Source organism: Jatropha curcas, chromosome 7, assembly GCF_041381405.1.
Source record: "Jatropha curcas cultivar XTBG-Jc1 chromosome 7, XTBG_Jcur_1.0, whole genome shotgun sequence".
Taxonomy (NCBI): domain Eukaryota; kingdom Viridiplantae; phylum Streptophyta; class Magnoliopsida; order Malpighiales; family Euphorbiaceae; genus Jatropha; species Jatropha curcas.
The window spans coordinates 3,736,597-3,752,617 of NC_143157.1; the positions used below are offsets into that span (position 1 = coordinate 3,736,597).

Genomic DNA, 16,021 nt, shown 5'->3' on the forward strand with positions numbered 1-16,021 from the left:
GAGTTAAATAATAAGTAGAAGAGGAGTATTTGAGGAATATTTAGAGCCATTGGATGAGATTACTTAGGACTTGATCTTAGCCACACAATTGATATGAAATTTGGAAGTCAAATTTGACTTTGGCACTTAAAGTAAACACCACAAAACTTATTTCTTTCTTCTCTTCTCCTTATCCACGCCATCTCCATCTTCTTCCTCTTTCTTTCATTTCTTCATTTTCTTACCTCCAAATTTACCACCAAACTACCTAATTAAACCATAGATTAGTACTTTATTCTTAAGAATTAAGAAGTAGAAGTTGAGTTTGGTGATTAAAAGCAAAGAGAAGTGAAGTTACCATTGAAGCAAGTAAGTTGTGGTTTTTGAGTTTTGTGAATTGTTAAGTAGAATTCATGGTTTAGACATGTTATTGATGCATTAAATCATGCTCCAACTATTTCTTTTGTCAAGTTTTGCTTGTAATGTTGATTTTTCATGCTTTGAAGAGGTTGGAGAACCATCCTCAAAGGGTAAAGAGAAAGCCAAGGAGTAAGGCTTTCCAAGCTTATTCAAGCTTGTTAATAAGGTTAGTGCAATCATAATTTCACTTGTTTAAGTTGTTTTTACATGGTTAGGGTTTTGAATATATTTTGGGAACTTTGTATGTTTTGTTGAAATTGCTGATTTTAATGTGAGATGTGTTCTGCCGTGGGATTGGAACTCATTTTTGACCCCTTTACACTTCCCATTTGTTTCTGACTTCTTCATGAAAGTTGTAGCTCTATTTCTCAGCTTTCCAGAACATATTCTTATGTCTAATTCCAATACTTTTAGCTCAACTTATGATTGAAATACCAAAACTGGTTTTGTTATGCTGTCTTACCTGTCTATCCGAAATGATTGTCCATTTTGACCACTCAAATGGCCAAATAATGTCTTATGTTCTTCATAAAAGTTATATATTTACTTCTTATCTTTCCAACCCATCCTCTTTTGTCCAAATTGGAGATACATAGCTCAACTTATGGCTGAAACACCCAAACTGACTCTGTTGTGTCGGGCCACATGCATTACTAAATTGAGTGCCCATTTTGACCACTATAATGACAATATTAGGTTCTGAGTTCTTCATAAAAGTTGTTTCCCTGTGGCTTGAGACTTCTCTCGTTCTGGATTGGTTTCATTTGAGTGTTTTGTGAAGTAGGAATTCAAGAAACATTGGACTTGGTTCTGCTGAATCAGGTCTGATCTGTTGGTCTGTGTTCTGAGCTTTTGTTTGCTATCTTACTCTTTGATCTGGGCTATGGTCCCTTCTGAACATTTGTATTATTTTGTCTTATCTTTCTAATGAATCTGATTTCATTCAATTTGGAGACCCATAACTCAAATTATGTGTTAAAAACCCAGCAAAGGTCAAGATTATGAAAATGCTGAAAAGTTCTTGATTTATGTACTTTTATACTATCTTAAGTTTATATATATCTATAATGTTTTGAGTAATGAGTATTAAGAAATGAAGAGGTTTTGATTTATAATTATTGCTTTTGTGAAAGAATGATTTTGATTTGGGCTCTACTATGCATGATTGAAACGTGGTATGATGAGATGGATTTTCTTATTGTGAAGCTATGATCATATGCTAGGGTTATCAGCCCTTCTAAATAGGCGGACGCGCTTATTTGTGTGATGGGGTGGTGCTTTCATAGGCCACGGTGGTGCTTTCATAGGCCCCGATTGTGTGATGGGGGTGGTGCTTTCATAGGCCACGGTGGTGCTTTCATAGGCCACGAGTATGTGATGGGGGTGGCGCTAATATAGGCCACGATCAAATCTGCTTATGTTCATTCTGCATGAGTACGAGCCTTAACGAAAAATAAAATTTTATTGTTGCTATAAAAGAATGAAGACATATTTGTATTTATTTTTGTATTTGAATTAAATGCATGCGATTTCAGTATTTATATAGTTGAGTAATTTAAGTTTTGCCTTGGCTATTATTGTTAATTAAATTATTGGTTATTTAGCACCACTGAGTCTTCCACTCAGCGCGTTGATTTTTATCACGCGCAGGTTAGGAGCGGAGGGTGTTCTTCAAGACCAGAGGACGAGCATCAGAGTAGATATCACATTTTGGGTAGGATATTTTGTAAATGGTGATTTTTGGCATGTATATAAATATTGTGTTGTGAAGGTTGGACATAATAAGTTTATAATGTATTAAGAGTTATGATTATTTAAGGAAATAACATCTTATCATATTTTTGGTGTATGATGATTATAGATTCCTTGAAAAGAATGTGTTTTGAATTTTATGCGTATGTTGATGGATATTTAGAAGTGCTTGTAGTATGTTGTGTTGAATTGGAGTTTTGGGGGTTTGGAGAAAATTGGAAGTGTGTATATTTTCTTTGTGTGGCAAGTTAATTTTTAGGGGAAACTCTTGCGAAATTTTCGTAGGAATTTCCTCAAATATTATTTTTGTAAAAAAAAAAAAAAACAAAACAAAATGTTAATTACTTACCTCCTTATGAAAATTTAACCACTTCTAATTTGTGATCTAGCTTTAATAAGTGACATAAGACGGTGCTCCGGCACCGATTGTGGCATCCGCCGTCTGGTTCTTCGGGATTGGCCGGTGGGTGTTACATTTTGTGGTATCAGAGCATAGGTTTAGACGATTCTAGGATATATGATTTGGTATGAGAGTTTATCCGCTTTGGAGTAATGATATAAGTGATTTAAGTTAAATACATGCCATTAGTCTGTTTTGGGAATTTCTCTCTGATGCGAATCCGCTGGTCTTTGTAGGTATTTAGTGATGTCTCAGCGCCTGCCGGATGAGGAGGTGGACAGTTATGCCCCTCCAGAGGGTGCTATGTTAGAGGGCGGTAGGCCAACCGGTGGTGTTGCTGGTGGCATTTTGGGTTCTAATGCAGAGCGCGCCTCGGCTGTAGGGCAGGCTACTGCGGGTCCTGCGGGGCCTAATCAGGGTGATTTGGTACAGCAGATGGTAGCTGCATTGAGGCAGGCTGCAGGAGCTGTTCCCCAGGCTCCAGTCGCACCAGCCCCTGTTCCAGTTCATACCCCGGTAGAGAGACTGAGGAAGTATCGTGTTGAGGATTTTATGGGTCGGAGAGATGATGATCCTTCTGCAGCAGAATTTTGGCTCCAAGCTACAGAGAGGGTTTTGGACCAGATGCAGTGTACTCCTGCAGATAGATTGATTTGTGCTGTTTCCTTACTAAAGGAAGAGGCTTACCTATGGTGGGAGTCTATGGTTAAGATAGCGAGAGCCGAGGATGTTACTTGGGATTTCTTTCTCTCTGCTTTTCGGGAGAAATATGTAGGGGAGTTATACACAGATCAGAGGATAGCAGAGTTCCTTGAGCTTAGGCAGGGACGGATGACTGTCTCCGAGTATGAGCGGGAGTTTCTGCGGTTGAGTCGGTATGCTTCTACATTGGTCCCTACTGAGGCAGATCGGTGTAAGCGGTTTCGGAAGGGGTTACTGGATGAGTATAGGATGCACTTGACATCCCAGCCCCACACTACATTAGCTGGTTTGGTGAAGGCTGCTACAGAGCTTGAGCTTATTCGGAATGAGAGACAGGCCAGAGGTCAGAGGATCCAACAGAGTAGTCAGTATAAGAGATTTCAGAGTGCTACGTCTAGACAGACTTCAGGGGTCCAGTCTAGTAGCAAGAGATTTAGAGGCGGACCGCAGATGGGGGTCCGACCGGGCCAGACAGTTGGTCGGGGTATATTTACGAGACCAGCTCCTCCGGCTTCATCTGTTGCTAGTGGTGGAGGTGCTACATGGCCAGGTCTACCGATTTGCAGTCAGTGTGGCAGGAGGCATGTTGGGGTGTGTTGGGCAGCTACGCGAGCTTGCTATAGATGTGGATCCACTGAGCATATAATTAGGGATTGTCCTATGACTGTGACTCGTCCAGCTCAGCAGGTTGGGAGGCCAGCTCCCTATGTTCAGAGAGGCAGAGGTAGAGGCCGTAGTGAGGGATATGGGACTAGGAGTGAGAGACTAGTTTCTAAGACTGTGGAGAGACCAGAGGCTAGAGCACAGGCGAGAGCTTATGCCATCAGGACCAGGGAGCAGCGGGATGCGGCGGACGTCATTGCAGGTACCTTCTTTATCTTTGACACTTTTGTACTTGCTTTGATTGATCCGGGCTCCACGCATTCATACATATGCACACATGTGGGTAGACTGGGTAGTATGCATGCTGAGACATTAGAGCACAGCGTTGAGGTTACTAGCCCTTTGGGTCAGAGTGTAGCAGTTGATCGGGTGTATAGAGATTGCCCTGTAGTCATTCATGGGTATGTATTTCCGGGTGATTTGATAGAGTTGCCTTTTCAGGAGTATGATGTGATATTGGGTATGGATTGGTTGTCTAGACATGGGGTCATTGTTGATTGTAGACGTAAGAGGATTATGCTTCAGACTCCGCCTGAAGAGGAGATTGTAGTTGTGGGGGAGAGGATGGATTACCTCTCTAATGTTATTTCAGCCAGTACTGCTAGGAGAATGATACAGCATGGTTGTGAGGCCTACTTAGCCTGTGTACTTGCTCCAGAGTCAGAGTCTCCTAGTGTCCATGATATACCCACAGTATGTGATTTTCCGGATGTGTTTCCAGAGGAGTTGCCTGGTTTACCTCCTGAGAGAGAGGTTGAGTTTGGTATTGAGGTTATGCCTGGTACTGCGCCGATATCCATTGCTCCGTATCGGATGGCGCCTGCTGAATTGAAAGAGTTAAAGATACAGATTCAGGAGTTGCTTGATAAGGGTTTTATTCGTCCTAGTGTATCTCCATGGGGTGCTCCAGTATTGTTCGTAAAGAAGAAGGATGGCTCACTTAGATTGTGTATTGATTACAGACAACTTAACAAAGCTACTGTGAAGAATCGGTATCCATTGCCTCGGATAGATGATTTGTTTGATCAGTTGAGAGGAGCTAGTGTATTCTCGAAGATAGATCTGAGATCAGGTTATCATCAGCTAAGGGTGAAGGGATCAGATGTACCTAAGACTGCTTTCAGGACACGCTACGGTCACTATGAGTTTTTAGTGATGCCATTTGGGTTGACTAATGCCCCAGCAGTGTTTATGGACCTGATGAACCGGATCTTCCATCCTTATTTGGATCAGTTCGTGGTGGTTTTTATTGATGATATTTTGGTGTACTCTCCGACTAGAGAGGATCATGATCATCACCTACGAACAGTTCTGCAGACTTTGAGAGATCGACAGTTGTATGCCAAGCTCAGTAAGTGTGAATTTTGGTTGACTGAGATTGCTTTCTTAGGGCATGTTGTTTCTGCAGAGGGTATTCGGGTGGACCCGAAGAAGATTGAGGCAATGCTTGATTGGAAGCCACCTACTAATGTCACAGAGATTCGCAGTTTCTTAGGTTTGGCTGGATATTACAGGAGGTTTGTCAAGGGGTTTTCTCTTATCGCAGCCCCTTTGACTAGACTTCTTCGTAAGGATGTCCGTTTTGAGTGGACTGATAGATGCTTGAGTAGCTTTGAGAAGCTTAAGGCGATGCTTACTGAGGCTCCAGTTTTGACACAGCCAGCTCCAGGCAGACCATATGATGTTTATAGTGATGCTTCGCATAATGGTCTAGGTTGTGTGCTTATGCAGGAGGGCAAGGTGATTGCTTATGCTTCCTGACATCTGAAGCCACATGAGAAGAACTATCCTACCCATGATTTGGAGTTAGCAGCTATTGTGTTTGCCTTGAAGATTTGGAGACATTACTTGTATGGTGAGAAATGCCACTTGTATACGGATCATAAGAGCCTTAAGTATTTGCTTACGCAGAGAGAGCTTAACCTGAGGCAGCGCAGATGGTTAGAGCTACTTAAGGACTATGAGTTCACTATTGATTACCACCCGGGTAGAGCTAATGTAGTGGCAGATGCACTCAGTAGAAAGGCATTAGTTGCTCTTCGTGCTATGAATGCACGCTTATCTGTGACTAGAGATGGTGCTCTTATAGCAGAGCTTATGGTGAAACCTAGCCTACTGCAGCAGATTAGAGATGCACAGCAGGGTGATGAGACTATTGCCTTGTGGAAAGGTCTAGTCAGAGAGGGTAAGAAAAAGGGATTTGAGATTAGAGAGGACTGCTTGTACTTTGGGGATCGGATTTGTGTGCCTAAAATTTCAGAGTTGAGAAAGAGTATCTTAAAGGAAGCGCATAGTAGTCCCTATGCTATGCATCCTGGCAGTAATAAGATGTATCATGATTTGAAATCACACTATTGGTGGCCGGCGATGAAGAGGGATATCACAGATTATGTGTCGAGGTGCTTGACGTGCCAGCAAGTGAAAGCAGAGCATCAGTTTCCTTCTGGTTTGTTACACCCTACTTCTATTCCAGAGTGGAAATGGGATAAGGTTACTATGGATTTTGTGACTGGATTGCCTTTAACTCCTAAAAAGAAAGATGCTGTATGGGTAGTAGTTGACAGGCTAACTAAGTCGGCACACTTTCTTCCTGTTAGGACTGACTTCACCATGGAGCAGTATGCAGAGCTTTATATAGATGAGATAGTGAGATTACATGGGGTTCCTTCTTCCATCATTTCAGATAGAGATCCGAGATTTACTTCTAGATTTTGGAAGAAGCTACATGAGGCCCTGGGTACTAAGCTGAATTTCAGCACAGCTTTTCATCCTCAGACTGATGGTCAGTCAGAGCGGGTTATTCAGATTTTGGAGGATATGTTAAGAGCTTGTGCTATTGAGTTTGAGGGCAGTTGGGAGAAGTACATTCGACTTTTAGAATTTGCCTACAATAATAGTTATCAATCGAGTATTCAGATGGCCCCTTTTGAAGCACTATATGGCAGGAGATGTAGGACTCCACTATGTTGGTCCGAATTGAGTGAGGGCAAGATTATAGGTCCAGATTTGATTCGAGACACAGAGGATAAGGTCAGAATTATCAGAGATAGATTGAAAGCAGCTTCAGATCGTCAGAAGTCCTATGCAGACTTGAAGAGGAGGGATATAGAGTATGCAGTGGGTGATAAGGTTTTCCTTAAGGTATCTCCATGGAAAAAAATATTGAGATTTGGAAGAAAGGGTAAGCTTAGTCCTAGGTTCATTGGTCCATATGAGATCATTGAGCGTGTGGGTCCATTAGCCTATAGACTAGCTTTACCACCAGACCTGGATAGGATCCATAATGTTTTCCACGTGTCTATGTTGAGGAGATATCGGTCCGACCCATCGCATGTGATACCAGTTGAATCTGTTACCATAGAGCCAGATTTGACCTATGAGGAAGAACCAGTGAGGATACTTGCGAGGGAAATCAAGGAACTAAGGAATAAGAGAATACCTTTGGTAAAGGTCCTTTGGAGAAACCATAAGACCGAGGAAGCTACATGGGAAAGTGAAGATATTATGAGACAACAGCATCCTCAGTTATTTACACCAGGTAAATTCGAGGACGAATTTCTTTTAAGGGGGGGAGAACTGTAACAGACTGATTTTTCTTTTAGTGTCGGCAATAGTGATTTACCGGTCTGTGAATAGTACCATCGGTCCGGGACTTGGTATTATTTTAGTCCGAAAAAATTACTATGCATAGTTAATATTTTATTTACTATTTTTGGAGCATGTTTGCATGATTTAGGTGGGTAGAAAATATTTAATGAATATTTTTGGAGAGTTTATGTATTACATGCATAATATTTCTAGTGTGGTCTATTAAGAAATAAATGAGGAATTATTTTAGTGGAGTTAATTTAATTAATTGGTGGAGTTAAATAATAAGTAGAAGAGGAGTATTTGAGGAATATTTAGAGCCATTGGATGAGATTACTTAGGACTTGATCTTAGCCACACAATTGATATGAAATTTGGAAGTCAAATTTGACTTTGGCACTTAAAGTAAACACCACAACACTTATTTCTTTCTTCTCTTCTCCTTATCCACGCCATCTCCATCTTCTTCCTCTTTCTTTCATTTCTTCATTTTCTTACCTCCAAATTTACCACCAAACTACCTAATTAAACCATAGATTAGTACTTTATTCTTAAGAATTAAGAAGTAGAAGTTGAGTTTGGTGATTAAAAGCAAAGAGAAGTGAAGTTACCATTGAAGCAAGTAAGTTGTGGTTTTTGAGTTTTGTGAATTGTTAAGTAGAATTCATGGTTTAGACATGTTATTGATGCATTAAATCATGCTCCAACTATTTCTTTTGTCAAGTTTTGCTTGTAATGTTGATTTTTCATGCTTTGAAGAGGTTGGAGAACCATCCTCAAAGGGTAAAGAGAAAGCCAAGGAGTAAGGCTTTCCAAGCTTATTCAAGCTTGTTAATAAGGTTAGTGCAATCATAATTTCACTTGTTTAAGTTGTTTTTACATGGTTAGGGTTTTGAATATATTTTGGGAACTTTGTATGTTTTGTTGAAATTGCTGATTTTAATGTGAGATGTGTTCTGCCGTGGGATTGGAACTCATTTTTGACCCCTTTACACTTCCCATTTGTTTCTGACTTCTTCATGAAAGTTGTATCTCTATTTCTCAGCTTTCCAGAACATATTCTTATGTCTAATTCCAATACTTGTAGCTCAACTTATGATTGAAATACCAAAACTGGTTCTGTTATGCTGTCTTACCTGTCTATCCGAAATGATTGTCCATTTTGACCACTCAAATGGCCAAATAATGTCTTATGTTCTTCATAAACGTTATAGATTTACTTCGTATCTTTCCAACCCATCCTCTTTTGTCCAAATTGGAGATACATAGCTCAACTTATGGCTGAAACACCCAAACTGACTCTGTTGTGTCGGGCCACATGCATTACTAAATTGAGTGCCCATTTTGACCACTATAATGACAATATTAGGTTCTGAGTTCTTCATAAAAGTTGTTTCCCTGTGTCTTGAGACTTCTCTCGTTCTGGATTGGTTTCATTTGAGTGTTTTGTGAAGTAGGAATTCAAGAAACATTGGACTTGGTTCTGCTGAATCAGGTCTGATCTGTTGATCTGTGTTCTGAGCTTTTGTTTGCTATCTTACTCTTTGATCTGGGCTGTGGTCCCTTCTGAACATTTGTATTATTTTGTCTTATCTTTCTAATGAATCTGATTTCATTCAATTTGGAGACCCATAACTCAAATTATGTGTTAAAAACCCAGCAAAGGTCAAGATTATGAAAATTCTGAAAAGTTCTTGATTTATGTACTTTTATACTATCTTAAGTTTATATATATCTATAATGTTTTGAGTAATGAGTATTAAGAAATGAAGAGGTTTTGATTTATAATTATTGCTTTTGTGAAAGAATGATTTTGATTTGGGCTCTACTATGCATGATTGAAACGTGGTATGATGAGATGGATTTTCTTATTGTGAAGCTATGATCATATGCTAGGGTTATCAGCCCTTCTAAATAGGCGGACGCGCTTATTTGTGTGATGGGGTGGTGCTTTCATAGGCCACGGTGGTGCTTTCATAGGCCCCGATTGTGTGATGGGGGTGGTGCTTTCATAGGCCACGGTGGTGCTTTCATAGGCCACGAGTATGTGATGGGGGTGGCGCTAATATAGGCCACGATCAAATCTGCTTATGTTCATTCTGCATGAGTACGGGCCTTAACGAAAAATAAAATTTTATTGTTGCTATAAAAGAATGAAGACATATTTGTATTTATTTTTGTATTTGAATTAAATGCATGCGATTTCAGTATTTATATAGTTGAGTAATTTAAGTTTTGCCTTGGCTATTATTGTTAATTAAATTGTTAGTTATTTAGCACCACTGAGTCTTCCACTCAGCGCGTTGATTTTTATCACGCGCAGGTTAGGAGCGGAGGGTGTTCTTCAAGACCAGAGGACGAGCATCAGAGTAGATATCACATTTTGGGTAGGATATTTTGTAAATGGTGATTTTTGGCATGTATATAAATATTGTGTTGTGAAGGTTGGACATAATAAGTTTATAATGTATTAAGAGTTATGATTATTTAAGGAAATAACATCTTATCATATTTTTGGTGTATGATGATTATAGATTCCTTGAAAAGAATGTGTTTTGAATTTTATGCGTATGTTGATGGATATTTAGAAGTGCTTGTAGTATGTTGTGTTGAATTGGAGTTTTGGGGGTTTGGAGAAAATTGGAAGTGTGTATATTTTCTTTGTGTGGCAAGTTAATTTTTAGGGGAAACTCTTGCGAAATTTTCGTAGGAATTTCCTCAAATATTATTTTTGTAAAAAAAAAAAAAAAACAAAACAAAATGTTAATTACTTGCCTCCTTATGAAAATTTAACCACTTCTAATTTGTGATCTAGCTTTAATAAGTGACATAAGACGGTGCTCCGGCACCGATTGTGGCATCCGCCGTCTGGTTCTTCGGGATTGGCCGGTGGGTGTTACAGTCGTCTAGCTTTTTGGACCAATCCTTTCTTGATTGTCCAACAGTGGTTTCGAGGATCTTTTTGAGTTCTCTGTTAGTGACCTCTACTTGTCCACTGGTTTGAGGATGATATGGAGTACCTACACGATGAGTGACACCATATTTTGCAAGAAGGGAGTCTAAATATCGATTACAAAAATGCTTACCTCCGTCCGTGATTATCGCCCTGGGAGTTCCATGCCTTGTAAAAATGTTTTTCTTGATGAAGCTCATCACACTTTTGGCATCGTTATTTGGAAGAGCAACAGCTTCTGCCCACTTTGACACATAATCCACCGCCACTAGAATGTATTGATTTGAATATGATGGTGGAAAAGGTCCCATAAAGTCCAGACCCCATACATCGAAGATTTCGACTTCAAGGATGTTGTTCAGGGGCATTTCATGTCTCTTCGAAATGTTACCTAACCTTTGACAACGATCACAAAGACGAACATAATTATAAGCATCTTTAAAAAGATTAGGCCAATACAAACCACTTTCTAGTATACGCGCAGCTGTCTTGTTTGTTCCAAAGTGGCCTCCACATTCCATTGAATGGCAGAATTTAAGGACACTTTCTATTTCAGTTTCCGGTATACATCTCCTGAAGAGCTTATCACTACAATACTTGAACAAAAATGGCTCCTCCCAATAGTAAAATTTGATATCATGAAAAAATTTTTTTCTTTGTTGGTAAGAAAAATTGGGAGGAGGAATTTTGCAAACAAGATAATTAACTATGTCAGCGTACCAGGGGGTTTGAGCATTTGCTACTAGAAGAAGTTGCTCATGAGGAAAGCTTTCATTGATTTGTAGCTCGCTTGTGTCTTCTTCCCCCAATTCAAGCCTGGAAAGATGGTCAGCAACGAGGTTCTCGGTCCCCTTTTTGTCGCGAATTTCTAGGTCAAACTCTTGCAATAGAAGTAACCCAACGAATGAGTCTTGGCTTTGCATCTTTCTTTTCCAGCAAGTATTTGATGGCGGAGTGATCTGTGTAGACTATTGTTTTAGCTCCAATTAGATATGCCCTGAATTTGTCAAAAGCAAAAACAATAGCTAGCAGTTCTTTTTCCGTAGTTGCATAATTTAATTGTGCATCATTCAATGTGCAACTTGCATAATAGATAACATGCAACTTCTTGTCTTTTCTTTGTCCAAGAACAGCTCCTACAGCATGATCACTAGCATCACACATGAGTTCAAAGGGTAAAGTCCAATCTGGTGTGGTGATGATCGGGGCTGAGATTAACTCCTTCTTTAACCTGTTAAAAGCATCTAAACAATCTTTGTCAAATTCAAAAGGAACATCTTTAACTAGTAGATTGCAAAGAGGTTTAGTGATTTTTGAGAAATCCCTTATGAATCTCCTGTAAAATCCTGCATGCCCAAGAAAACTTCTTATGCCCTTCACTGTGTTAGGGGGAGGTAGTTTTTCAATTACCTCAATTTTTGCCTTGTCTACTTCAATCCCCTTTTGAGAGATTTTATGCCCTAGGACAATACCTTCACTAACCATGAAGTGACATTTTTCCCAATTTAACACAAGGTTAGTATCTTCACATCGTTGAATCACTAAAGATAAATTATGAAGGCATGCATCGAAGGAAGAACCAAATACAGAAAAATCATCCATGAATATTTCAATAAATTTTTCCACCATATCAGAAAAGATGGACATCATGCACCTTTGAAAGGTTGCAGGGGCATTGCATAGCCCAAAAGGCATTCTCCTATAGGCAAAAGTGCCATAAGGACAAGTGAATGTAGTTTTCTCTTGGTCTTCAGGGGCTATAGGTATTTGGAAGTACCCTGAATAGCCATCTAAGAAACAATAAAAAGGATATCCTGCAAGTCTTTCAAGCATTTGATCAATAAAGGGAAGGGGAAAGTGATCTTTGCGTGTTGCTTTATTTAATTTTCTATAATCTATACACACACGCCAACCTGTGACTGTTCTTGTGGGGATTAATTCATTGTTTTCATTAGAAATAACAGTCATACCTCCCTTCTTTGGAACAACTTGGACAGGACTCACCCAATTACTGTCTGAAATTGGATAAATGATGCCGGCATCTAAGAGTTTAATAATTTCAGCCTTGACTACCTCTTTCATGTTCGGGTTCAATCGCCTTTGATGTTCGATTGAAGGTTTGTAGTCTTCTTCCATCAAGATTTTATGCATACACACACTTGGGCTTATTCCTTGTAAATCCGAAATAGACCACCCTAATGCTTTCTTGTGCCTACATAGAACCTGCAACAACCTTTCCTCTTGATCAAGCGTTAAGTGAGAAGAAATAATAACAGGAAAAGAGTGGTCCTCACCTAAGAATGCATGTTTTAAATGAGGTGGAAGTTGTTTCAGTTCATGCTTAGGTGATTCCTTTTCTTTTTCATTCAAGATGCTTGATTCATTAACATTATTTTCAACATGCAAAGTGGTCTCCACACATTCATCTACTACGTCAATTCTAAAACAGTCTCCAAGATCCATAGGGAGTTTACAAGATTTAAGTACATCAAACACAATCTCTTCCTGTCCAACTCTTAGAGTCAACTTACCCTCATAAACATCAATTAATGCTCTTGCAGTTGCAAGAAAGGGTCTTCCAAGGATTAGAGATCCTTCCCTGTCTTCATCAATATCAAGAATGACAAAATCAACAGGAAAGATGAATGTACCTACCTTTACAAGCACGTCTTCTACAATCCCTCTAGGATATTTAATTGAACGATCTGCTAATTGCAAAGACATCCTTGTTGGTTTGAGCTCTCCCATACCTAGCATCTTAAAAACTTCATAAGACATAAGATTAATACTAGCACCTAAATCTGTCAAAGCCTTTTCAAAGTCAAGATTACCAATGTTACAAGGGATAGAAAAACTTCCTGGATCTTTTAACTTTGGAGGCAGTTTGTTTTGGATAATTGCACTGCACTCCTCGGTTAACATTACCGTTCCTTGATCATCAATTTTTCGTTTCTTGCTTAGGATATCTTTTAAGAATTTAGCATAACTAGGCATTTGAGCAAGAGCTTCAGCAAAAGGAATATTGATTTGGAGCTTCTTAAACACATCCAGAAACTTGAGGAAGCTCTTGTCATCTTGTGCTTTCTTTAATCTTTGTGGAAAGGGGACAGGGGGAACATAAGGTTTTACCTTTTCTTTCTCCTCTAAATCAATGATAGGCACCCTTGGTTGTTCTTTTACTTCCTTTTCTTTCTTTAGTGGTTCATCTAATTGTTTGCCACTTCTCAAAGTGATAGCCTGCACTTGTTCTTTTGGATTCTTTTCAGTATTGCTAGGTAACGTACCTTGAGGTCGAGATGCCATCATGTTTGCGAACTGCCCTAACTGAATCTCCAAATTCCTGATTGCAGCTTGCTGGATTTTATGGTTCTCCCTGGTTTCATTCATGAATTCCATGTGTGATTTGGAGAGGGCAGTGAGGAGGTCATCATGAGATTTCTTTTCTGGAGGGTGGAATCCTGGGGGTGTAATCAAGGCATTGTTAGGATTACCATAAGATAGGTTAGGATGATTCCTTAACCTGTTATCATATGAATTTGAATAAGGGTAATTCTTTCTTCCTTGATTCATCACATAGTTCACTTGCTCCAAAGTCTGCGGATTTAAGGAGTCCATGATGCATTCCCCAATTCCATGTTGTCCATTGCACCTATCACACACTTGCATAATCGAATTCACAGGATTAGTGGTTAACATGTCCAATTTCCTTACCATGTTATCTACCTTGGCATTGAGTGCTGTAATGGCGTCTATTTCATAGACTCCTGCGGTTTTTCTCCTTTCGGTATTGTTTTGGTAGTGGCTGTTGCTTGCCATCTCCTCTATCAACTCATATGCTTCATCAATACCTTTCTTTTCAAAGGATCCACCTGCAGGTGCATCTAAAGTGATTTTAATATTAGGAGATAGAGCATTATAGAAAGTTTGTACCTGTAACCACTTGGGCAAACTGTGATGCGGACACTTTCTTAGCAAGTCCTTGAATCTTTCCCAAGCTTCATACAAGCTCTCTTGATCATGATGAGCAAATGTCATTATCTCATTGCGCAACTTGGTGGTTTTTGAGGATGGAAAGAATTTAGCTAGAAATTTTTGAGCTAATTCATCCCATGTGGTAAAACTTCCAGCGGGACATGATTGTAACCATGCTCTAGCTTTATCCCTAAGAGTGAATGGAAAAAGTCTTAATTTGATTGCATCTTCAGAAACACCATTTTGTTTAAATGTGTCACAAATTTCCAAAAAATTGGTGATGTGAGCATTAGGATCTTCACTAGGCAAACCTCCATATTGGATCGAGGTAGAGAGCATTTGGATAATTGCAGGTTTAATCTCAAAGTTATTAGCTTCTACCTTAGGTCTTGTAATACTTAAGGTTGTCCCATTCAGATTAGGTGTTGTATAATCCCTTAAGGTACGGATCGGATGTTGAAGTGGTGGTCCAACTACGTTTTCGTTTCTGTTTTCGTTTTCGTTGGCCATGACTGCTTGTTGATCGAGTTTTATTTCTCTTGCTTTTCTTGCAGCGTTGTGCCTACGAAAGGTTCTTTCAATTTCTGGGTCAAAGACTAGAGGTTCAGTCGTCCTTGATCTTCTTTGCATAAAACACCTGGAACAGCACTTAAAAGAAAATTAAATAAAAACGAAAGAGTGTCTAAATTAATAACAGGGTAATTCGTATTGATATTGATACGCCAATCCCCGGCAACGGCGCCAAAAACTTGACAGCGTTTTTCGCAAGTGTACGAAATCGCAACAAGTAGTATAGAGTAAGAAAGTATCGTATCCACAGGGATTGTTTATCAATTACCAAAATTATGTTAACCTATTATTATTTAGACGATGATAAAAGGAGTTCGCTGTAAAGTAAATAAAATTCAAAGTAAAAGAGATCAAACATAAAATTTAGGTGAAAAGAAATCAGGGGATTAAGCTACTAGGGAATTTGAATTCATTTAATTCTATCCAGCTTGTTCTATTAGTTCATTAATCAAGTTTAATTGTTCAAGTAGGAGAAAACAACCCTAAGGTTACTAACAAGCTCTCCCGATTTATTGTTAGCTATTCTAATCCAATTTAATCACCTATATTAATAGTGAAATTAAACATGAATCAGATCATTAGGTTTTATGGTTGTTTTATGAATTCACAACTTAATACTTTATTAACTTATGAAAGCCCCCCCTTGAGTCAAACCATATAGTTTCCACATCAAGTTATTATTCTCAAGTAAATTATTACCTTATTCATATCAATAACCCTTCTCCCGAATGATGTTATTGAAATAATTCAATCCAGGGGAATTTTTCTGCCTGAAAGCCTTAAGCACAATAATAAGTTATAACAAGAACAAAGAAAAATAAATCTAATATTATAAGCTGGAATCGAATTAAATTACATCAAATCCCTAGTATAAAAGTTTAGCTAGACATAGTAATTAAATTAAACTCAATCACACTTGAATCATTCATCATATTTAAAGACAATAATAAAGAAAGAAACAAGATGAAAAGTTTAGAATAAAAACTGTATCACAACTATGTTGATGGCTTCCTTGAATCTTA

The 16,021-nt window shown here is 38.9% G+C and overlaps 2 long non-coding RNA genes and 1 other non-coding gene across 3 annotated transcripts; all 3 read left to right on the top strand.

Annotated features, from left to right (window-relative positions):
• Nucleotides 1-200: 200 nt before the first annotated feature.
• Nucleotides 201-2,199, top strand: LOC149494600 (uncharacterized). Its single transcript, XR_016321616.1, has 3 exons — nucleotides 201-348; nucleotides 486-565; nucleotides 2,050-2,199. It is a non-coding gene; the product is annotated as an uncharacterized LOC149494600 (long non-coding RNA).
• A 5,706-nt stretch (nucleotides 2,200-7,905) lies between these two features.
• On the top strand, nucleotides 7,906-9,977 carry LOC149494601 (uncharacterized). Its single transcript, XR_016321588.1, has 3 exons — nucleotides 7,906-8,126; nucleotides 8,264-8,343; nucleotides 9,828-9,977. It is a non-coding gene; the product is annotated as an uncharacterized LOC149494601 (long non-coding RNA).
• A 4,427-nt stretch (nucleotides 9,978-14,404) lies between these two features.
• LOC149494602 (small nucleolar RNA R71) lies at nucleotides 14,405-14,510 on the top strand. The gene has a single exon (XR_016321897.1). It is a non-coding gene; the product is annotated as a small nucleolar RNA R71 (small nucleolar RNA).
• Nucleotides 14,511-16,021: the final 1,511 nt, after the last annotated feature.